At 45.3% G+C, this 24112-nt stretch overlaps 1 long non-coding RNA gene across 1 annotated transcript; it reads left to right on the top strand.

The window, feature by feature from the left end:
- The first annotated feature begins 14193 nt into the window (after positions 1-14193).
- Positions 14194-17901, top strand: LOC122185709. Its single transcript, XR_006180954.1, has 3 exons — positions 14194-14269; positions 17170-17217; positions 17616-17901. It is a non-coding gene; the product is annotated as an uncharacterized LOC122185709 (long non-coding RNA).
- Positions 17902-24112: the final 6211 nt, after the last annotated feature.

Raw genomic sequence — 24112 nt, 5'->3', positions numbered from 1 at the left:
CGCTTTCCTGCACCTTCTCCAGCCCAGGGCAGCACATCTTGTTTCGCCTTTGGCTTTCCTCACAATTAAAGGTGACTTCATCACATTGCAGCACCAGTGCCCTCACACCGCTGAGCTCTGCTCCCCTTCACGCTGTCCATCCTCAGCTGAGATTCCCACCACCACATTTTTGAGCACAAGGTGAGGCTGACAGTGAGCTCTCCAGATTCATGTACTATCCACGCAGTCCTCTAGGCTCCAGTGAAGCCCTTATAAGATAATAAGAAGTTAATGAAACGTGGCACTCTACACCTCCACTACAGTTTTCATCCAGGGATCTCTGCGTTTCAGTTAATAAATATCAGTGAGAGTTGCAATAGTCTGGCTGGGTGCTGTGGGGCTGGCTAACACAGCTGCAGACATTTTGCTTTGGGGTGCCTCTGTCTCCAGCACTGCAGGAATAGGGGGAGAACTGTGGCTGGCAGCCTGAAGTGGTATGTAAGGGGAGGTGATACTGAATGTGGGTGAAGAAATGGAGGATGAGGTCAGCAACCATTTCCCAGCCCTAATATGCCCCACTGTCTGCAGGATGGCTGTGGCTGAGTTTCTCTCTTGTGCATTTCTCCTTTTACAGAGGTGTAATGGGCTCTGCTGGCGGGGTTAAGCGTGGGGTTGGCTTTTATTTCCATTTGAAGCTGAGATTCCCCACGGCCTGGGGCCATTCTGTTCCACTTAGGCACATGGAGCTCCAGGCAAGGTAACACCTGACCCTAGATATGTCCCTTGCTGAGCCAATAGAACCCTGCACAGAGACATGATAGAGAAATCACTGCTGTGATTGATGTGAGCGCATATCTGCTGTGTGTCGTCTGTGGTAATGCATCTGGAAGGAAAAGTCCATCATTTTCCAGGTTATTGAATCCCTGGGTAGCCCACAGACATGAGGCTAACAGTTGCCATTCTGTGTTTGCTTCAGGAATCAGTGTAATCCCACCTATGGGCTGTCTCCTTTCGCAGACATTTCGTGTCCTTTGTTGCATTTTGTAAAGAGAAATCGGACAACCAGACTGAAAAATACCATTTTATTCTTCATGCTGCCTAAGCAATATTTGAAAATAAGCTGCTCCTGCATTTGTACCAATTTAATTTTAAACTGCTCCTATAGATCAGTGATATTAAGGTGCTGCTCAGCATCTTTAATGGGCAGCAGCGTCTGTGCAGAGGCAAAGATGTTAAAAAGCACCAAAGTGGCCGCTCTGCAGCTCTCATTGAGCCCAGTACCTGCTTTCATATGGCGGTGGATCCTGGGTTCTTCTCTTGAATATATGAGGCCCATTGCAGGCAGTATGAGAGATCTCCTTCTGCCTCTCAGTATTTGACATGAATCCCTGATTGGCTCCACATGTCAGCCCCAGAAAGCCCGAGGTTTTACACTTCTTGCTGTGCTTTGTCTTGTTCATTATGAATCACAGTCCATTTGTTAATATTGCTCAGTTAAATCTCTGCACCTTCAACTGTGGTCCTTGAACAAACATTTACCAGAGATTTAAGCAAAGACTGCTATTGTAATTCCTATTCTCCACCTACCAAAATTGGATTTCCTATACATTATTTAGAGCTGTTTACTGTCATCCTGCTGTGATGAAGACAAAAGCTTTGTGGCTTTTCTGCTACAATCTGTTGCTAGCTTGTAATGACATCCCCTCACATGACTGTCAGCACAAGGGTGCTCCTTCCACGAGTGCAGATCAAAAAGGATTTACATCTGCAGAGTGTCACCACTGAGGATACTCATATGAAAACCACTTCTCATACAGCTGCTTCAGGTTGCACTGTCATCTTGGTTTCTGCTGGGAGAGGATGAGCCCAATAGGAATGAATCAGTACTGAGGTCTCCTCCAGCATGAGGGCAATGTCTGTGGCCAAAGCAAGCCACGAAAGTGAAGACCACCTTTCCTGAGCCCTCCTTCCATGGCCCTGGAGCCAGCACTGATGTGCAGTGCTGCTTCTCGAAGGCACGGAACAAGGAGGAATCTCAAAGCACTGAATAGGATCGTGCAGTGAGAAACCTAAGGGAGAGTGCTCCTGAAATCCCAAATGAGTGGAAAACTGCTCATTTTTTTTCATCCTTTCTACATCCTTCATGCTCTCAACTCCCTGCAACTACACTGCACCTTCCTGCAAACTTCTCTTTGCTCCGGGATGGATGTCCTAGGGCAGGAAGGATGCTGGTTCAGCAGAAGCACAGCAGTGTGTGCTTATCCAGGCACTGCCTTGAGCACCAAGGGAGCGCCAGCCCCAGGCAAGGGGCAGGGACCAGAGAGTAGCACATGACTGCACACGACTCAGAGTCAATTGAAAATATTTCCTTTAGCGACTCCAGTAATTGGGTCTTTATTTTAATGGTGTAACAGGGAGAATTCTTTGCCTTTGTTCTCTTTGAAGGCCTTTAAGAACAGCTCTGCAGTAAACTCCAGCAATAACAAACTGTGAACGGGCTAATACAGGCATTATGTACGAGTAGACATTCTTATTGGAAGATTAATTAATTCTTAACCTGTCACACAAACACCGTGAAGCAGTGCAGGCAGCAATAACCAGTGCTCTGCAAAGTTTTTTCCACGCAATAGAGTGCAAATGTAGAATTAAGGAGAGCAAAGGCAGACTTAGGATCACCTCCTGCAGCCCAGGTGGAGTTTGCTCTTGTGCAAAGGATCAGCTCAGGGCATTTGCAACACCAAACTGTCACCACAGCATGTATCAGAGGAGCTCGTGTTGGGCAGTGGGATGGAATGGCTGCAAGGATGGGGCTGGCTGCCCCTCTCCCTGCTGCAAATGGGAGAGAAACCCTTTAGAGCACACTTCCAGGTGGATTTGAATCACCAGCTTTCGTGGTTACCTACTGAGGGGAGAGGTGTAGCTCACCTGGCACGGTGCTCTCCCCTTGCAACTTCATGTGGGAGAAAGGGACAATTTATCTAAACATATAATGGCTACTGGGCTTATCCTAACTACAGTTAAAATAGCTTGAAAAAGTTATATAACATGGTGGACATCTAGAAAAGCCATCTCATTGACTGGAGAGCATCCCGTGGGCATTGCCAGCACAGGAGCCAGTCTTCCAGCATCAAAGAACTGGTAGATGTTTAAGGATTTAGGATTGCTTTAGTGCTGAGGATTTGCTGGATGGTTTGGTGTGCCATCAGATAAGAGTGATATAATACAAACAGGGCACGACTCGGATAATGAGGGGCTATATGGGAAGTGATATGATTGCTTGATTAAGATAATAGTTGAAGCATGTGGAGAAGGAAATTATAATTTATATATTGCTGATTGTGAGGTTTATTTTAAGGACGTAATTTTAAGATTGTTAAAATCAGAAGGAAAGATTCTGAGCAAAATGAAAGTCACCAGAAGGAAAAGAGAACTTGGGAGTGAACCAGAAATGTCTGAGTCTGTCCAAGAGGGGCTGTGAGCAGAGGGGTGGAGGTGCTGGAGAAGGCAAACATGTGGGCTCCTGTTCTTAGCAAGGAGCAGAAATGGGAACCCTCATCTGTTGTGGGTGTTTGAGCGCTGCTTGAGTTTGGCTGGCTGCATGCAAGCTTCTGCTATTGGCTTTCCACCACCTGTACCCATGTTGTTGGGGGGTCCCATTGCATGGGGTCTGAGCTATCCCACCCCACCATGTGCCTTAAGCCACCTGCAGGCGGGCATCTCAGTGCCTCTGGTGTCAGCAGCATGTGAGCATCTCTCCAAGGCAGCAGTTTTCTGCCCACGCTGCTGATTTGTTCATCTGCAACGTCTTTAATATGATTAATGTGGAGGGTTTTGCAAACTGATCAAGACAGACCTGGTCTGCCAGTAATTTCAGCTAAATTACAGCGATGTTCAATTTCAAACATACCTTTGATACGGTAATAGAAAAAAGCTAATTTAGCATATTGCACAGACTTTGGGTAGAGCGGAGGCGATGCTGAATATTGATCAAACGCACACACTCGTGTAGCAGTGCTGGGGAATAGTGACAAATACTTCTGTAGAGACTGAGTAGATTTACACTGCTCTCCTGCAAGCTTGTCCCTTAACTCTTAATACCTTTAATTAGAGCTGCTCAGGGCAGGCTTTCAGCTTGTTTCCATTGTGTTCCTATTATGAATCAAAAGTTTATTTGCTGCTCTGGTTGATGTGTGGGAAATAATGATACTGCACATACGCTCACGACTTGTGCAGCCACCATCAAAGTGCCATGGTGAATGAAGCCACCCATGTGTTATGGCCTTGATGCACAATTTAAATAGATGATTTTTCAAGCCAAATAAAACCTTTCACATTAGGCAGCAGATGAACCACCTGTATGTGTTCCAAATGCAGTTCTCCTCTCTCCTAATTAATAACACAAAATAGTGGTGCAATGGATTTATGTTTGTCAGCAGAGCTGTTAGCTGTCACGCCACAAATGAGTCCATGATTGTTGTGTCCCAAGTGCTGATAACACCCAGAGCAGGGCTGGGCACTGCGCTGTCGTACGGCCATTTAGTTTTCACATACCATATAGTTATGCTTTAATTTTTATGTTAGTCTCTATTTTTCCCCCCTTTTTATTCCAGTTCTATCACAATAAACTCAAGAGTGACCCAGGTCATGGTGTGAGAACTCGCTGAGCTCCAGCCATGATTGCTCTCAAAGATTTTGGAGCACTGGCCCATGGGTATAGAGACAAACATCCAGGGCAGGTTTGGGTTGGATGTCTCTTCTCCGGGGACAGGCAGTCAGGCACAGGCACAGCTGCCCAGGGAGTGGAGGAGTCACCATCCCTGAGGTGTTCCAGACTGTGGAGATGTGGCACTGGGGGACACGGTCAGAGGTATGGAGGGGTGCGTTGGGGTTGAACTTGGAGACCTGAGGGGTCTTTTCCAACCTGAATGATTCTACAATTGTCTCACTTTGGAGTCACTGTTGGTTGGTGCAGTGTAAATCAGGCTGTGTGCCCCCTGTGCTGGGGAGCTCGCCTCTCCAAAAGCAGGCTTTAACACTGGTATGATTATAACCAAATACAAGCTTCTCTTGGAGTGAGACCTCAATTTAAGGTTTTATTTTTAGAAGGAAACTAAGTGGGTTAAGCTGAAGACAACCTAACAGCTGAAACGTGAGTGCAGGGTGGGACTGGATCCCACTGAGTAGCAGGCAGAAGCCTTTGAGCTGTGCTCCTGGGGCAAGGCAAGGCAGAGGGGCTGCTTATTGGTTCCTTTGTTTCAGTGTTTTTGCGTATTGAGATTTCAGACATCTGTCTGCAGCACTCCTGTTGAATTCTATGAATTATAGAGCAGGTGAATTTTGGAGCCTGAAAAACAAAAACAAAATGCCAACTGAGCCCCAACAGACACACAGTGCACTCTCCACCCTGCTCCATTACCCATGGTAGTGAACAGCCCCTCTGCCTCTGCAGTGAAGTCAAAAGCATTCACGTTATTTTTGCTTTTGCCAGTGCACTGCCACCTGCTTGGAACAGAAAAGCTGGCAAAGGTCACCATTTTCAAAGCAAATATTCCTGATACGTACTCTGAAGATCTGTGGGTAAACACAAATAGGCTGCATTAAAAAAAAATTACTAACTGGAAGAATTACTAGATGTAGAATATTTAAAGTTTCTCTTAATATGTCTAAAACCAACAGAAATGCCAGGTAAAGGTTGGAGTCAAGGGGTGCAATGAATCTTTTAAATCCACCAGCAATGTGTTTGGGTGGAGGAGATACTGGAAAGAGGTATCCTATGTATGTAAGTGCAAACACTGCAGTACCTTGTTTGCCCCTTGTAAGTACTGGTGATTTATTCAACTTACAGGTCAGCAGATGTTACTGAGATGGTCCCAACCATTCCTTTATCTCAGTGCTGGAGCAAACAGCCTTTGGGGAGATGCTGGGAGTTGGGCTGGATGACCTTTATGAGTCCCTTCCAACTGAGATGTCCTGTGCTGTGTCCTCCACGTTGCTGTTCCATCTGTTGGCCTGGGTGCCTTTGGCTGAGGCTGTTGTACCTGAGCTCAGAATCAGGGGCCGTTAGGGCTGGTTTGGATTTCCACTCCCCATCACCCCTTTATATTTTTGTTCATATACATAAGATAATAAGGCTGAAAGAGGAAAATGGGTATGGTGATAGAGAATATATAAAAGGAGCAGATGATACTAAGTAATGACCGTTAAACTACACAATAAATCCTTGGCGATGGTACAGAACCTTTGCAGCTGCTCACAAGGTAGAATTATTTCACTGCTTCCAGGCCTCGTACGTGGATATATAAGTCAGTGCATCAGCATCTTCAGGGACACATCCATAATAAAGATAATACTAATTTTCACAGCAATGTTTTTTCCTGTCAGCCAAAGGTAATTAAGTGGTTAAAGGAGAACTCAGTTTGCTACCTAATATAAAAAATAACTCATGCATTTTATGTCTCTTAGTCTTCTAACTTTCCCCAGTGTCAGGCCACATTGGTTTTGCATTTGCTGTAACAACCTTCCAGTAGATGTGAGACAGAGCACGCCGGGTTGGGGCTTCTAATCACTTTTCTTTTGGGTCCGATATCCCAGCTACCCACAAACCTCAGGCATGACCAGATCGTAGCACTGAACTAATCAGATCTAATGTGGAAATGAAAGAGTGGGTCCAAAATGAGGTGAAACTAACAGATGAAAATTATAAGGATGTTAAATGGCAGTAATTGAAAAGGTTTTTAAAGTCTTGGGTGCTGCGGTGATGCTTCTTAACCACCCTTGAGAGCAGCTCTTTGCTTTTGAAAAGCTTTGCAAAGGTTTATAAATTGATGTAAGTCAAAATCTGTGTTTTTCACCACCTGCTCTGTCTAGGCTGATAGAGAAGCTGTCATGGAAAGGAAGTTGTGTTGGCACTGGGAGTTTGTGCTCTGATTTCCGAGATCCTACAGGAAGTCTGCGTAAAATCAGTTGTGTAGACTTGGAAGTGCTCCATGAAGCTGAAGTGATGAACACGTTTTGCATTCCTTGACTCTGCTGTCAGGTTTCTTCTGAGTTTTACTACGCTGATCATTACTTCTGCACCATCCAGTCCTATGGCTACATAGCACACGTTGCCAAATTACCTCTGCAGCTGAAGGGGCTCCGTGGCAGAGCAGGTTTCTGCTCTCCTCTCTGCAGAATTCCCAGTGGGAACAACCAGAGGTCGCAGCTTTGTTGTGAATGTTGTTTGCGTGTGTGTAAAAGGGAGATCAAAGCCTGGCTTCTATTCTGGCCTCGTGAAGCTCTCCCCTCCAGCAGCACTTGGAGGCAGCATCTTCTTCCTTCTTGCCCTTTCTGACCCACTGCGCCCTCCAAATGCAGAAAACACTGTCTTATCTTCTTGTTGGCTTTTTATGCTTCTCCTTGCAACAGCATATTAGTGGGGGAGAAGCATGTGTCAGTAAAAGGTGTCTGCAGAAAGGCTGCAACAAAACGCTTGGTACTGGGGATGAATGAGCCCTTGAAATTACAGCCTGTGTTCTATGACTCAGTCCTTCTCGTGGGTACTAAAGGCATTAATTTCTGACTACTGTCTGCTGTAGGAGGTGATTTTTTGTGAAATGCCTGGAAGAGGCTGGTGTGTTTCACTACACACTGTAATGAAGTATGGCAGGTTTTAGAGAGATGAAGGACTTTGCAAAGATGCAGCAGCCTGGCACCGGGATTCATTTTGAGCATGAGCTGGTTCCTGTTTTATCTAAGCCTGATTCCGTCATCCTTGGAAAGGAGGGTGCTTGCTTTTGATGGTGAATCTTGCTATAAGTACTTATTTGGCACGCCAGCGAAAAGGAAAAGCTATCACGATTTGACATGTGAAACGTGAAGTCTCAATTACTTTTATGTTGTTTTTCCTTCCGTAGATCAAGAGCGAAAAATATATTTTAATTAAAAAGTGAAAGATGATAGCCAGATCTCAGCACGGCTCGTGGAGAGCAATCTGAACGCTGGGGCGCTCCGTGAGTCTCGGAGCAGAGCTTACGCTGCACTGCACAGAATGGGCAGCAGCCGCAGCCGACAGCACTGATGGATTTATTTGGCCATTATCTGACAGCTCCTTTACTCAAGGGAGAAGGAGGCTGTGGATGACATCCTGCATATTCAGATAGCTGTTACTGCACGTCCCTTTCTGTATTTTGTATTAAGGAGCAGAGGCTCTGTTCTCCGTCCCACTGCAATGTGGCATGATGTTTTGCACCGACCAGAAATATAAGTGAATTCGCTCACTGGCTCACATTGGTACCTCATTTAGAGGGGGCAGTTCTCGACACGTTGGGCAAAAACATCTAATGCTTGTAGAAGAGCTACGTGCTTTCCTTAACCATTTTTCTTGGTGTTTTTTTCTGAAGGCATTTTACTTAGAAATATTAACATGTTCCTTCAGATGTTCTATTCGAGATAAAGACCTTGGGTCCTTCGCCTTTATGGGAAGTGAATCAAAACCAAAGTCCATTATAGAGCTCCTTCTAGGTTTCAAATACAATACACCAATAAAGCGTTGTTTTTTTTTAAAGCAGAAAGTTGTATTCACACAACACTGCTCATTTGGGTGTGCTGAATGCTGACTAACCATCAGGAGAAAAGTATTCTCGGAGCAGTCAGGCATCGGAACAGGGAAGTGCTGGAGTCCCCAACGCTGAGGTCAGTGGGCATGGCGAGATGGGTTGGGGTTGGACTCGGGGATCTGAGAGGTCTTTTCCAACCTGAATGATTCTGTGGCTCTTAGTATCTACCCCAGCATGATGCTTGCACTTTCCTTTGAGTGCTCCAGCTGCCGTTTGAGCTCACTGCATATTGGTGCAGGCCATTCCTTCCTGAATAGCACCGGAATCAGGAACTCCTCTGCCAAGAGAATGGCAGTCACTGTGTTGGGTGGTGCACGGCTTACGCAGAACTCTGTGTATCCACAAATGTCAACAACTTAAAAAGAAATCAGAATCACTTCTGACAACAATGTAGATGGATAACTCTACGGCATTTTAATAGAGTCATTAAAAATGCATTATGTGATCTGCATGTCTTGCTGTAAAAGAAAAACAAAAAAAGAGAAAGCTTTAAAAAACAGTACCTCTGTGAAATCAGAATGTGCCTGGGAGGTTTTTGTTCTTTGCTTCATGAACACCATGCTGGGTGTCACTGCGTGAGGCCCCAAATTCGAGGTGCCTTTGGGCCTGGGGAAGGCGGGGGGCTGTGGGCAGGGGGGTGGGCTGTGTGTTACCCAGCACTGGGGCTGGGTGCGGAGTATGGGGGCACTTCTCTCATCCCCTGCCCTATCACTTTGCACATTTTTAGCCATGTAAAAGAGTCCAAGAAGGAGTAAACAGGCTCTTTTTACAGCAGAAGTCCTCTTGGTGCTCTAAGTCAGGCTAGAGCTCGCGATAATGGTTTATTTAATATGTAGTTTATGTCACTAATCATCTTTACTTATAAGGAACTGATTACATTTGAACCCTGGGAAGTCAATGAGTGTTGTATTACTGATTTCATTAAGGCCAGCATTTTAATCCCTGCCATCTAAAGCTCCACATTTGAGTAGAAATTCCTCTAGAACTTGTTCCTGTAAATATGAGAGCAATGGGTGAAGCTCACCGATCATGCCATCCATTATTGTATTTAGTGCCAGGGTAGCTGCGGTGCTAGAAGGACTCTTCAAATAAACAGTCATTAAGTATGACAGTGGTAATGGAATGTGCACTGTGAAATTATCTAATTACTGACACTTGGAGCCTGTATCAACAATTTGTTTTGAAATGAAATATAATTAACTTCTTTCGCTCCCAAAGAGCGATAAACTTCCCAACTTCAAATAACTAAGAGAGAACAATAAGTGCCATGTAAAAACAATTTTGAACATTCGGAGGATAATATTCTTGCAGAAGCCCTGTGCTATGCCTGCTGTACCTGAGCCTGTTTGATAGGATCCATTAAAACCTGTTGATGATTATGAAAATGAAAAAGGTCTTCCCCAAGGAGAGGGAATAGATGAGGACAGTAACAGATGTCACTGCACCCCGGAATGCTCTGCTGTTGGCGGTGTGAGACATCTACAGCCTGATTTGGAGAGCAGTTCTGTTGTTGGGTTATTTGGGATGTAATGTTGCAAAATGGACAGATGCATCTAATCTGTTATTCAGAATTGGAATGATCATAGATGTCAGAAGGTGGAAGGTCATCACTGCAACTTGGACGGTGTGTGACAGAGAAATGTAGCAGAGCTAGCTGGACACTTGGAAAGGTGCCTGCAGCCATTCCTGGTCCAAATCTGCTGGCTCTCTGTTACTCTGAGCATGTGAGGGCTGCAGGGCAGCCAGTGTTTTGCAGCGTCACCCCCTGCCCTGCGGGGTGTCCCAGGGGCTGAGGGGGGCTGGGACTCCCAATGCATGGGGCAGCACTGCTTTGGCTCCAGTGGGACACAGGGGAAATGGGCTCCTGAAATACTTAGAGGAGTGCCTTTCTGGGCACTGGCACGTGTACTTATGTTCAGAGCAAGAGGCAAGTTTAGGAAAGAGAAGAGGCCCTGGATGAGAAAAATGTTTTCTGGATGACATTGCTTGTTTCTTGCTGCAGCTCCTCCTTGTTTATGGCTTTAACAAGAAATCTAGGTTGCATGCAGGTGGTTGGCTTTTTTTTGTTGTTTTCTTCTTTTTAAATGTTGCTTTTCCTCCACTAGCAAGGAAGCCTAGGAGTAGTGTTGTCTTCTTGTTATTTTTATTTTTTGAGCGAATTAATGAGCAGATAACCCAATGTTACAAACAATGTCATCACTCGAATATCACAGCCTGTAATTAAAGTCAGAGTGGCCTTGTTCATGACCATCTGATGTTTACGGCCGCTGCTTCTGAAGCGCACTGTGTGCCAGCATCCCCTTGGCTCGTGTCCATTCCTGCTTTAACCTCAGTGACTTTGGCATAGTTATTTCAGTACTGGACTTTGCCTATTTTCTCTTCAGCAGAATATGAAGTCTGCTGCTCGCTCATCAAATACGGAACCGTGTACAACTGGGCAGCCTAATGCTAATGGAATCGATGCAGCAAAAGAGATCTCACAACCCCTATGTGCTTTCTACAATTTACTTTGTTCGTCACCCATTAATTCTTATATTGATTTTGCTATAAAACACAAACTGCATTCCTATCACAGCCCAAGAAAAAAGCACATTGATTATATTGGAACAAGGTATGTTGTAAAAATGAAATGCCCCAAACATTTAAATGTAGTAAGCTCTGCTAAAGTACATAAATCACGTTGTTTAATGTTGTAAATGAGTGCTGCCGCCTTAAACAAGGGGAAAAAATGGCACTATAAAACAATTTTGACAGAAAATAAGAGTCTCTGTTTCTATGTACCTGCCATTTTAGAAATGCTATCAATAATGGTTACGGTTGTTTGCAGGTGAGGGAGAGGAAGCATTCTCAGTATCCCCTTTAGAAAGTTCCTTCAAAGTCACTTTCCAAAATTGACAACAGCGGTGTTTCACCTCGCTGTAAATAAGCCCGACGATTACTGTGTCCTGTTTGCTTTTATCATTCGCTCATCAAAAACGTTTTGATGCATCATTGCTAATGATCGCTTCACGAGCCAAAGTCAAAAGGTGTGCTCTGCTGTTATCACTGGGGAGGGAACTGCAGTAACGTCGAGGGCATGGCTGCACGGAGGCTCTATGGGAGCTGGCTCAGACCTCATTCCCTCTTCTCTGAAAGAGCTGTCAGCACAGGCAGCCAGGGAGTGGGGAGTCCCTGTCCCTCAGGTGCTCCAGGGCTGTGGGGATGTGGCACTGGGTGACGTGGTCAGTGGGCAAGGTGGGGTGGGCTGTGGTTGGGATTGGGGAATTGAGGTGGTCGTTTCAACCTGAGTGAGTCTATGAAACCCTGCACGAGTCTGGGAGAGCTTTGGAAAGCCTGCAGTGAGCAAGCAGAATGGAGGCAGCAGCCAGGCAGGGAAGGCTTGGGTGCAGCAGAGACGGAAGGGAGAGTGGGGCTAAGGAGGATTTGCAGTGGTGTGAACTGCTTAAAACCCTGAGCTGCTCCCGAGGTTTTCAGGATCCATGGAGATAGATTTGAGGGGGGATGGAGGGAGGGAAGAAGAAAGCAAAACTGAGGATGATTAAGAGAGCTTTTGTGCATTTGTTCAACATTTAAGCTGGTCAGAGTGGGGGCCTTGGCTTCCCTCTCAGCACTGTGTGTGCATGATGCTAAAGAACTGGTGCCAGCTTGTCCTGAATGTGCCTGGGAAAAGGGAGAAGAGGAGTAAACTCACCCCAAATTAAAGCTCTTGGAACAGGGATGGGGCCGTTGTCTTTGCCTAACCCTTGCGTGGGTCCTTCTGTTATTTTGGTTCCATCTTGCTTGAGATATATACCTTTTTAAAATTCATCTATCCTCCTGTGCTTTTCTCACCTGAATATCAGCACAGCCAGTGCAGAATCAGGGACTGCTCTGCCAAATGTGGTTTATCTGCCAGCTAAAGCCTCCCTGCCTGCAGCTGCATCACCCTAACGCCCAGCAGAACTCACGTGGCATTGCTGCAGACTTTGTTTAGGGAGAGCAAAACCTGGCTCATTATTCCAGAAAATGCATGGTTCAGGAAATGTGGAAATTCCCAGCTCTGTGGGACAGCGGGTCTGTTCTGCAGGGGCTCTGCAGGGCACTCCCTCACCCACCCCAACCTTTCCCTTCCTCTAAGACACAGGAGAAAAAAATGTAATGGGATGACATTAATGTTGAAACTCCCCTGAAACAAATTCATGTTCCTGCAAGGGAAAATCCATGAGGATGGTGCGTGTCTGAAATCAGCCCCAAAGCTTCTCTCAGTTAACGGTCACCGTAAATGATCTCAGATCTCTTGCCTAGGAAGGTTCTATTTTCCAGATTTTACTGGGGAGGCTAATTTTGAGCTAAGATCCTTAGTGCTACGGAGAGCAATTAAGCAATCAAAAAACTAGGAGACTTTTTGTAAGTATTTTAGTGTATGGAACAGGGTTTTGTTTAGTAAATAATGTAACATTTGTTTCAGAGTGTTGGGGGAAAGGAAATGGGGCTGTGATCTTGCTACAGGCCTGCAGGGGTCTGCGATGGATGGGGTTTGGTTGGGAGCACATGGGCTCCTTGCCCCACCTCACCCTGAATCCAGCAGCAGCAAGGGCTGTTTTGATCCTTTTCCTGTTCTATTATTCACTATGGTGTAAAAGTACAAGGGAAATGATGTATGAAGGGTGCATTTACACTGATATGAAATGATTGTTTCCTACACAGCAAACACTCAGCAGGCACCAGGGCTGCATTTGCAATAGCTCCTTTCACTTCTTAGTTTTATACTGGCGCATTACAGAAATGTTCTGCAGTGTTTCTTTGGCTCTTCATCACAAGGATTTCATTTCTTCCTCAGATCAGTCTTCAGGACTTGATCAGGGCAAAGCTCTTTGGGCATTCTGTTCTCCTAACAGCCCCTTTGGTTGGCTGCTAAGAGGCCCCATGCCACGTGCATGGTGCAGAGCTGCCCCAGCAAATCACCTGCGGGATCTCAGAGGAGCTGGAGAGGAAGAGCATTAAGAGAAACACCTCATCCATTTTTTTTTTATGAGGGCTAAGCCCATTGAGCTGTCTGATTTCTCTGTGCAGCTGCCTGTAATGGACGGAGAAGTGGCTTAGATGGATGCTTTGGTACCACCTGATGGAGCCGTTAGGAAGGCTCAACAGGTGTGAGGAATTAGAGGCAATCCTCCCTCCAGCACCAGAGAGCTGGATGTCTGGGCAAGGCTTTGTTAGGCTCTGCTCAGAACCTGCTCTGTAGTGACTGTTCCCCTACGGATGCACAGCCGTGTTCCAGGGAAGTACAGTGACACTGAAACAGACAGCACGTCTTGTGGGATTCTCCATGGGATAAAATGGGGACTTCGGAGGGGAGAAGCAGAGGTGCAAAGGTGCAAGGCTAAATACCAGAGCCCTTTCTCCCCTGTTCTCCTTTGTGGAGGTTTTCTAATGAGCAGCTCCTGGCAGCCCTTATCCTCTGTAACTTCTCACAGCTGTGGATGCTTAATGCAGGAGCCAGGCCAGCCTGCAGCTCACCACTCCTATTTTGGGTCACTCAGGGCTTTTTTCTGTGAAAGTTAATGAGTCTGCCTAGTATTTATCTAATGAGGGTAATTACCCACAACTGAAATTATTTGCTCCGTTTGGGTAAAGACACCTCTCCTGGAGGTGATGTGCTGTTTTGTCCTGTGCCCAGACCAGCACAGCTTGGAGCCTGCAGGATGGTTGGGGTGAGTTATGTTTTCATGTTCTTTTTGGTCTTTAAGCTGCACTGAACATGTTTCTCTCTAAGAGAAAATAGAAATTGTAGTGCAGTGCTGAGAGCTGGTGGCAGAAGCTGCGCACGAGAGAGAAGCCTCACATGCTTGCTTTGCTCGCTTTCCTGGTTTAAGATTGTAGGTTTTTCTTTTTCTCTGGTCTGGTTTTTATAAGCAAGCATTATAGTTAGGCTGTAAGTCAAGCAGCTGCTTGCATTCCATGGACTGTGTGGCAGGAGGCAGCCCAGCTCCTGGGGGCCCTCAGATCACCATGCAGGCCTTGCTGTCCTTTGGGGCAGCTCCTCTTCTTAGTAAGCCCTTGTTAATTACAAGTGCTGCTTCAGAATGGCCCAGCAGCACTTCTGAGGAGGTGCTGTGCCCTTTCAAAAGTGCTTTTCCTTGCTATAATTATTAGAATTGCCTTTTTCTGCCTCAGACGCAGGTAATTGTTATTGCTGTACGATGCTTCCCTGGATGATTATCGGTTGACTTGTATTAATATTTACAAATAACTTTTTTGTTAGTAATTTTTTTTTTTTTTGCTACTACAGGAAATGAAATGCAAATTAACAACTGTAAAGATTAAAACATAATGAAATGGGACATGAACTCTGGAGAACTAATGAATAAAGTGGCTTGGAGGCACGAAAGATGTCCTTCAAAAACAAACAGAGAGATAAATAATGAGATAAATAATTTTGAAGCAATAAACTGATGGAGAGAAAGAAATACTGAGTGTGGGATAAATTGTTTCACACCAAACTTATAATTGCATTCCTTTTTCTTAATAAAAAGGTGAAGCTTCTCCCCAAAGTTAACCAACTGTGTAATCATTGCACGGTAGGTCTTTCTGGATGTACAAATCAGCATATCAAAATGTCTCTCTGTTTGCTCATACTGTCCTCATCTGGTTATTTAATAAATATGGTGGTTAATGGATAGAAGCAACATTGTTTTGAAAGCATTTTTGTCCTGTGCTTTTCCATAGCAGAAAGGAGGACCTGAGGCTGCTGAGTGCCTTTCTGAGGTTTAAAGCCCATCTGTGCTGATAGTTATTAGCATCTCCTTCAGCAAAGCCCTGCCAGCTTTGTCCTTCCTGAGGTTTGGCTTCATGGGTGCTTTTAAGAAAGAGCCTTGTTCCTCTTTACCAAAGGGCTGGGGGTGATGCCTGTGTGCAGGTGCCCTTGTCTGGCCCTTAAGAGTAAAATCTTGGTTGCTTGAGTCACTGCACCTGATGCATCTGGAGCTGGTTGCGTTCCCTTGCATTGCTATGGTTTTATTTCAGTGGTTTAAGTTGTCTTAGATCGTGTGAAATAGTTTGCCTTTGATTCCGTGCATCTTTAGTGCTGTTTCATGTGCTATTTTGTATAGCAGAGCTCGAGCACAGCGCAGATATGGGCTTACCTCAAGTGTTCAGGTACGAGTCTGAACTACCTCCTATGAAATCAAAAGAGGAGTTTCCGAGGCGCTGCTTGTGGTGGGGCTCATCCTTCAGGCTCTCACTTTTGCCAGGGCTGATGCGCTCTGAACTCGTATGGTTAAGCTGTATACAGCTCTGGTATTTTGGAGGCGATGGAGGGGAGCCTCTGGGGAGCTGCTCGTGTGTGATGCATGGATTTGGGTTATGGCAGTTTGTTGCCTGATGGGATACAAACCTTTCTGTAATCCCAGGCTATTTGGATTACCCAATCCTAGCCTGAGATGCTGCTCTCTTTTCTGCTGCCCTTTCCAATGGTTTCATCAGGGAATCCAGGGACTATGAGATATCTGGGTGCTCCCAGGTGAAGATGCTGCCTTTGTAGGAGAGCCTATGCCTCTCTGGAAGTAAATTTTGATTTAACACTGAACTTGAAGGTTTTTCTCTGCTCTCAGTGAGAAGGGACAGTGTTATAAAAATGGAAGTCTCTTGTTTTTTGAAGGCAATTCACGCGGGCCTCGCTTGTAATTGTTCTTGGTTTGATGTCAAAGTAACTGTGTGTGCTACTGCATTTGTTATCATACACTGAGCTGTGATAGCAAAGAGCAGGAACAAACTCTCAAAAAAAGTAAAGCAGTCTAATTTCATACAACTAGCTCTTGCTCTTTTTCCTCTGGTCATTTGTACTTCAGGTTCCTTGGATGGCCAAGCCCTGGCACAGCAGATGTAGTAAATGCTCTCTCCTGATTGAAATGTTTTCAGCTTTCTATCACAGTCTTCTTGGCTCTTAAATGTCATCTTTAATCTGTAGTTTCAGCTTCGCAGTTTTTGGTGGCCTCGAGTCTGAAGCTCGATTAGTTGGAGTTAGTGCTTCCCAACTTGGTAGCACCTCGTGATGGCTGAGCAATTAGACTGAGCATAAAAGTAATGTCTCGTGTCCCATTACCTGTGGAAGATGATCTATCCTAGTAAATACATCTGGGGAAAAAACTCCTATCAGCATTGATATACATTCCCCTCTACCTCTCTATAACCTTGGTGGCTAAGTTATAAAAATATTTCATCTGCTGAATGCAGACTTAGCTTTAGGAAGTGTGTGTTTTGGCTCTACATAAATAAAAATAATGGGCTCTGGTTTCCACTTATACTGGGGACCGCTTAGATCATTTTTGGGGCTGTCACAGTCTCTGGACCTGGTGGAGTTGGGACACCTGTATCTACTGAGGGTTTGCTGTAGGGTGGCTCATATCCCATAAGTGCCAACCTGCACTGGGCATTGCATTGGGGCTGGGCTGGGATGAGGAACCGATCTAATTAGGTTTTGTAACTGAAATCGTTATTAAGATAATGTACAAATATTCCAGTTGGAAGGATTATATTTACAAGAGCTATTTATAATTGAGCATTTTACTTGGCTTGCCTGCAAACAGAATATAAATCATATTTTGCTTTGCAGGGCAAGGAAAAGGGGAAATCATCTCCAAGTGACCTATGTTACTGTCTGGTAAGGCACAGTTTATGCAAACATAGACCTGTTGAAGTCTACGATTGTATGATTTATTGAAGTATTATTTCTTACTTCATCTGCTTCTCTTATGAGAAGAAGGTTTTCTGGAAGCAATCTCGAGGTTTACATATTCTGTACCTTTTACCCAAAAAACTGAGACCAGACTTAATGTTGGGTAAAACTCCAAAGTTCACTCTTTGCTGTTCCATTCTGAGTATGGAAGCCTGCCATTGGAGGCTGGCAAGGCTGGGACTTGCCCTGGGTGCCAGTAGGAAACCTGGCTCTGAGAATGCTGGCTTCATTCAGTAATTTCATACGTGAACTGTGAAGGCATATTGTGCTCAGTTTATATGAGCCTTTCTAACCTTTTTTCTTCTTTTTTTTTTCCCTGTTAGATATCTGTCCTTCAGTTATCCCAGAAAACTGAGAGCTGACTCTTCAGTTTACAGCTGATAATGAAATATCTTCATTATAGAAATGTACTGCAGTGATTAGGAGCTCCAGCCAAGGATTAGGCTCTGGCTGTGTTAGATACTGTACAGTCATAGCTCAAAAAGATGATACCTGCCTTAACGACTTCATAATCCAGCAGGAAGACAATGTCTATGCCTAATTACACGGGAGGGCAGTGAGCAGGGGCTGGAGAAGGTGATAACCAAGCCAAGGAGTGGGGCTCATGCATGGCAGTCATCAAACCCTTCCCTCTGGGTGGGATGTAACTGCTGCCTGAGCAGAATGCTGGAATTAAGGAGATGTAAAGGCCTTTCACTGGTGGATTAGGTAAATACACATATAATTGGATTGGGTGCTCTCTTCAGCCTTCTGTGTTATAAACGATGGAGAAAAGGTCGTGTTTCTGCAGGCTATCTGAAGCTGAGTGGATTTATTGTCTCAACTCTTCGTAACCCTTAATTTAAGATGTATTATCAATGGCATCGTTATCTTATTAGCCATGGAGGATCTCTGACAACGCTGTGCACAGAGTAGAGCCCTTGACTAAGTCAGAGGTTGCCTGTCGGTGTCTCTGGCTGTGTTTGGAAACAAGAGATATTAAATGAAGGGGAATTCAGCTGGGTTGGGAGCTCCCAGCTCAAGCAGTGGCAGCAACTGCCATCTCTTGTTTCCAAATGTGGAGCTGCGGGCATCAGCCTCCAAGTATGATGCAGGTGGAGGAAGACAACACTTGCAGGGATGATTCTGGCACTCAGAGGTTGTGGGGCTCTTCCTCAGCACCATCAGCAATTCTTGGCTATTCTTTAAGCTCAAACAAGTTCTGTGTCCCACTCCAGGTGGGAAGCTGCACAGTGACTGGGAGAAGTGTGGATGTGAAAGGGATGCTTGGAGGAAAGCTAACCGAAACTTGTACCTGTGATAAATCAGTTTGAAAAGCTTAAAAGCCTTGTAGTTACATGATTAAGCGTGAGTTTTTCTATATTTAAAATCAATTTTTCTAGTTATTATTTGTTATTATTTTGAACTTAAGTGTTAAATATTTCTAGATAAAAACTCTGAAGAAATTACTTAGAGCACTAATGGCACATCCTCAGTGTCCTGTATTTTCCACCTAACCATATTTCTCAACTCAAAAATAGAGGAACAAAGCCTTCCCTTCCACCCAGGGGTTCTTTCCTGGCTGCTCACCTGCCCTGTCTCGTGTACAGACACTGACATGGGAGCGCTTCACCTTCCAAAATCTGATTCACTCTTCAAACTGAAAATGTATGATTTTAACATCATCTTGTCTTGTTCTCCTGCCTTGTACTTCCTTAACTCATGTGCCCAGTTGGTGCCACTGGTCCATAGATATTCATATTCCTGCTGGAGGGTTTCACATCTGAAAGCAGGTGACAGTCTGGGGCTTGTCTCTGTCACCACTGAGGTTTTCAGGTCTTTCCCTGCTGACCCCCTGAGCCAGCACGTGGTGGTGTTGCTGAGGCTGTTACCTGTCCTCATGGTTATTAATGTGGAGCTGGAACTGATAACTGTGATGAATCTTTAATATACTGATGGGAAAGATGAAAAATGCTGAAGGATCTGTGCTGCGAGGGATGCCTGCACAAACAGCAGGGCTGTGACAGCTTCCCGTGTGGGCATGCAAGTGAAGAACAACTTGTCCATCACTATTCCTCATAAGTTTTTTTTTTGTCCTTTTGCCCAGTTATCCAAATGGGCTGTTTTTGGGGTGTGGGAGTTGTTACTTAGGGCTGTTCTTAGGGCCATACAGACACGTGTGCAGCCCGACATGGTGCTGGCTCCATCCTTCCCCATTTGCTGAACCTGCCCTTCAGTGGCTCCTCCACTTGTCCTTTTGGGGGCTGCCCTGTGGTGTTTCTAATGAAGTAGGAATGCAAACAATGGAGCACTGAAGGGTCTGGGGAGAAGCTGGGGTTCCTGAGCTTGTCTTACTGGTAGGACACCCGTGTGCTAGTTCAAAAGGGAAATACTTTTTTGGATGCATCAAATATTGGGCTTGGGCCAGCGTGAGTGTACTCTTAGGCTGAGTGAAGCAAGGCAGAGGCTGTTCCCTGCGCACCAAAACAAACCCTGTGAGCCCAGGATGTGCTCAAGGAAACAAAGCAAGCGAAGATAAATGGGGCTAATCCCACCACAGCCTGCAAACAAACACCACTGCTCAAACCAGAGACAGATAACACAAACAACCCTGGGAAAGTGGTTGGGTGAGTGTCAAACCGCAGGCCAAAGCCAATATATTGCTCCGTGACTTCCAATTAGAGACTTGTGGCTGTATAATTAAGTTTCTGGTGACACTGTATTTAAAGTCATGTCAGTGCTTTCATTTATAAATACTGCACCGCAGGTGCCTGAGCTCCCAGCTGGAATCTGGTGTTCAGCATCTAATCTGAGAAGTGAGGGCTGTTTGGTTTTGTTTTCTTCTTTTCGGCCTGGGGGAAGAAAATCCCTCTGGGCAGTTAAGCTGCTCAGGAGATAAAAGAATTAAATATTTTCAATACGTTTTAGTTTTGCTTTAGGTTGTAGCTGTGGATATATCTATATATATATATATGTGGGTATATATATATATATATATTTTGTTGTTGGTGTGGGGTGCATGTTTCTGTACGTTTCTCATGTTTCTGTAAATGAGCAGTAATCAGACCTGGAACCTGTGCTCTCTGGTGTATTTTATAGTTCACGTAAATTGCCAAGGATATTAGCTCACCTGTGTGGCTTGTGGGTTTTCATACACCTTCCAGAAGGGTTTGGGCACACAGAACAAAAGGCCTTTCCTTTTTCCCCACCCTACTTGTGCAGTCCCAGCAATGTGTGATGGTCAGGAGGAGGCAGCTTTCCTTGGCACCAGCTTGGACAGATACCTTCTCATCTGCCTGGAGCAAGGGAAATCCTGACTGAAGTCAGCAGCTTGTCCCCTATGGCCGTGCATTCATTGTAACTAATTTATTATTAATAAGGAAGAGTGTAAGCTGTCTGGAGCAGGAGGTGCAGGTGGGGGCTCTGTCCCTCTGCCAGCTCCAGGGGTTGTAGCATCCTCCAAAAGGGACATGGGTGAGAATCACCTGGAAGAACAGCATGGTCATTGCTCTCATTGGGCTCCCAGCTCAGGGCTTGCTGTGCAGCCCTTGGAATTGTTGGTGCACCCGCAGCTTTCTGTTCTCTGCATGGGCAGTTGCTGCCCCAGCAGGGTGATCAATTGATTTCATATATATAAATATATATATATATATATATTTTTTAGCATGGTAAAACCACACTTGATGTTGGTCATTGCAGTGTGTTTAGAATCAGATACAGATGCCCACAGGTCCTTCTGCTTGCTCTTCTGTGCTGATGGAAATTGTACGGTGCCCTTAAGGATGCAGAGTGCCCCTGGGCTGGGAGGAGTAGTGGGCATGGGTCTCCTTCCTTCCCACAGACATTTGTTCCATCGCGTCCAGCAGACATAAATAATGACACCACAGAGCTGTGAAGCTGTGTGTTCACTTCCCGAGGTCTAAACCATTCGATTCGGTCTCGCTTAAAAGTCTGAAGTTTCTGAATGGATAACTGAATTCCCGAGTCCATTAAGCAAGGCAATTTACAGTGTTCTCCAGCTTTGCCCATGGAAACACATTAATGCAGTTTTCTATTTGGCTTGTAGAAAAGCCATTATCCTAAATACAAAAAAGGGTGAAGAAAAATCATTTTGCTCTTTCATAGTCTCTTGGCAGTGGCTGCAGCAGCACCGTGTGAAGCATTTGATCGCTGGAAGCTGGTGGGAATGAGAGCCACAACCTCACATTGGAAGAGCTGGCAGCAGCCTGTGTCTGCCCAGGATTTGCTTGGCAGCACCCAAGTGTCTGTGTTTAGGGATGGTGTAACGTGTGAGAAATTAAGGCAGCCTCTGGAGTGGACCTGCATGATGCAGCTCAGCATACCTGACCACTCCTGAAATGGCCAGAATATACATGAGGAGGGATGGTAAATTGTCCCTGCTGCTGCTTCTGACAACTTCATGCTTCCAAAGAGGTCTTGAAGGTGATTGATTTCCTGTTATAATAGCAAGGCTTTCATGTTTTTATATCCTGTCTCCCTTTTCTTATGCTGAAGAAGTATATTTCTCCTGTAGATGTGAGGAGAAGGTTGGGGCTGAGGGAACTGGGTGATGTCAGAAGAGGTTCCTTGGCTGGTGCTGGAGGACTTTGTCTTTATGTCTCTGCTTCCCCTCCCAAGTCAAACAAATGCTCGTGCCATATGGTTTTATTTTTGCAGCTTTGGCTCTCAGTGGCATTTATGGAGGAAGTCAAGTACTGGCTAGCTCTGTGGAGGTGATTTGTTTTCAGTAAATATTGGCTAGGACTTCTCAATTCCAATCTGAAGTGGAATTTATCAATAGTTAATATGCTTTGTCTAAGAGAGACAGGCTCGTGCAATCTTGCTGCTCAGTTTAATGCATTTACACTGTTTTCCTTGCTGTCTGTGATCCTGCCAAAGGCAGGGATGTCTGCAGAAAGGGATGCCAAACTAAGCAGCCCACGTTACTCAACTAGATTGGTAACTTCAGCCTGACCCTGCTTCCTCATAATGTACCTTCAGCACATCAATATTGGGATTTAGCAGCAAGTCTTGCTCATCTGTCATATACTAAGTAAACACCATGTGTTATGTGGGTACTCAAGCCTCCTATGGAAAATTGATTTGAAGATGACAAAATGAGTAGAACCTTTTCCTTTCAGCAATGACAGTATCTCCAGAAAGATCTACAGTAAGCATTATATAAAAATAGGTCAATTTTCCAACTTGGGTACATAGCATTATTATCCAGAAAAAAAACGTGTTACAGGTTTCATCTGGAACCTGGTGAATTTGCACACCTGGTAGGATTGTCCCTTTCCACCCAGCAGCAAAGAGTTAGAAATGATGTACTTCTGCAGAGTTGTACTCCTTCCAAGTTACTTCACTGCACAGAAAGCTCAGTTGGGGCCCCTCTGGAGCCACTTGGGTTTCCCTTGGCTTCGCAGTGAGATTTAGGGTGTCTGTCTGTGTGTGCCTCTTGCAAGCTGCATGATCCATCATGGGCTTAACTGTGTTCTCAGCCCTGCATGCAAGGTGAAATTGCAAGATCACCTCTCGGGAGGTTGCAGTCTGAAGGTCTGGCAAGCTCTGTGCTCTACCATGCTTTAAATAAAGCAGGATGTTATTCCCTAGATTATCTTGTAAGACTTACTGCTGGGCTGCAGAGTTTGTACACTGCAAACCACAGCAGCATGATATGAGTAGCACGATGCGAAGGCTCTACAATTCCAGCTGATGATTCACAGCAGATCATTTGATATTTAGGGCTCTGTTCATTAATAAGTTATGCTCCATTTACCTTGTTTTCTGTGGGATTTATGAGTCAAAAGTGCAGAGTGCACCAAAAATGATCCATTCGTCAAATTCCTCTCCTCTCCCTGTAATTGGCCAACCCATCACCGCGGCCCCCAGGGGCACATTGCACAGAAAGGTGTGTCTCACATGAGAGAGCACAGCATAGGAGGGGAAACGAGAATCTGGCTTCTATTGGAGCCTGCAGGTGCTGGCCTGGTGTCTTTGAGCTGTGTAGGTGAGGAACTTACTGAGGCAGTCTGTTTTCTTGTTTGTCATGTGCTCCCGTGTTGTGACTGCAGAGGAGAGATCTTGGAGGGTGTCTGAATGCAGTTGTTCAGCTGCAGGAGTTGGGGTGGAGGAGGGTTCTGGGGATGTAGATCCATCCGTGTTTGTATGGGTGCACACGGACTTTGCTGGGGCAGTGGCACAGGCTGAAGGAGGATGTGCTGAGTGCCTGAAGATGGAGCACAGCTGTGAGAGCGTTGGGCTGTCCAAAAGACCAAAAGGAAGGAGATGGCTATCTGAAACAACAGGAAAACACCTCCAGACCATAATGCTTCCAACCCTGTTAAGATATGTCTTTTTACTTTATAATATTCCTTTTAGTTAAGCAAGCACATACCTAAGTGTTGGCACTGTTACTCATGCATTGATGTAAACTAGAGAAGAAGCTTAACAGCAATACAGACAACAGAATGGCACTGTGTATATTTCCTTCTGGTTTTCACCACTTCATGGGTAAGGCTCTGAAGAGAAGGCAAAGCAAACAGAACTTGCTGCTCTATGGGATAAGTAGGGAAGCTGTTTGCAGTGTGGTTTGGGGAGGCGTGCTGCAAAGATCTGCATTGCTGCTAAAGCAGGGTGACTAGCATAGATTGAGCCATCATTTTTAGCATTTGGGATCCTGTTCAAAGCTGCTTTGGACAGCTGTGGCACGCTGTATAAATGCACTGTCTGACTCCCTGCTTTGCAGAGTTGCTTGGTGTGTGACTGCTCAGCATGATGGGTGTCTGGAACGTGGGCTCAGGACAATGGAGGATGAGGAAGGTGGCATTTAGCTCTGTGT

The sequence above is a fragment of the Lagopus leucura genome, unplaced genomic scaffold (assembly GCF_019238085.1).
Source record: "Lagopus leucura isolate 7727_CA_CO unplaced genomic scaffold, USGS_WTPT01 Super-Scaffold_100030, whole genome shotgun sequence".
Lineage (NCBI taxonomy): Eukaryota > Metazoa > Chordata > Aves > Galliformes > Phasianidae > Lagopus > Lagopus leucura.
Note: the sequence above shows the minus strand (reverse complement) of the source record. Positions and strands in the feature narration are given on the sequence as shown.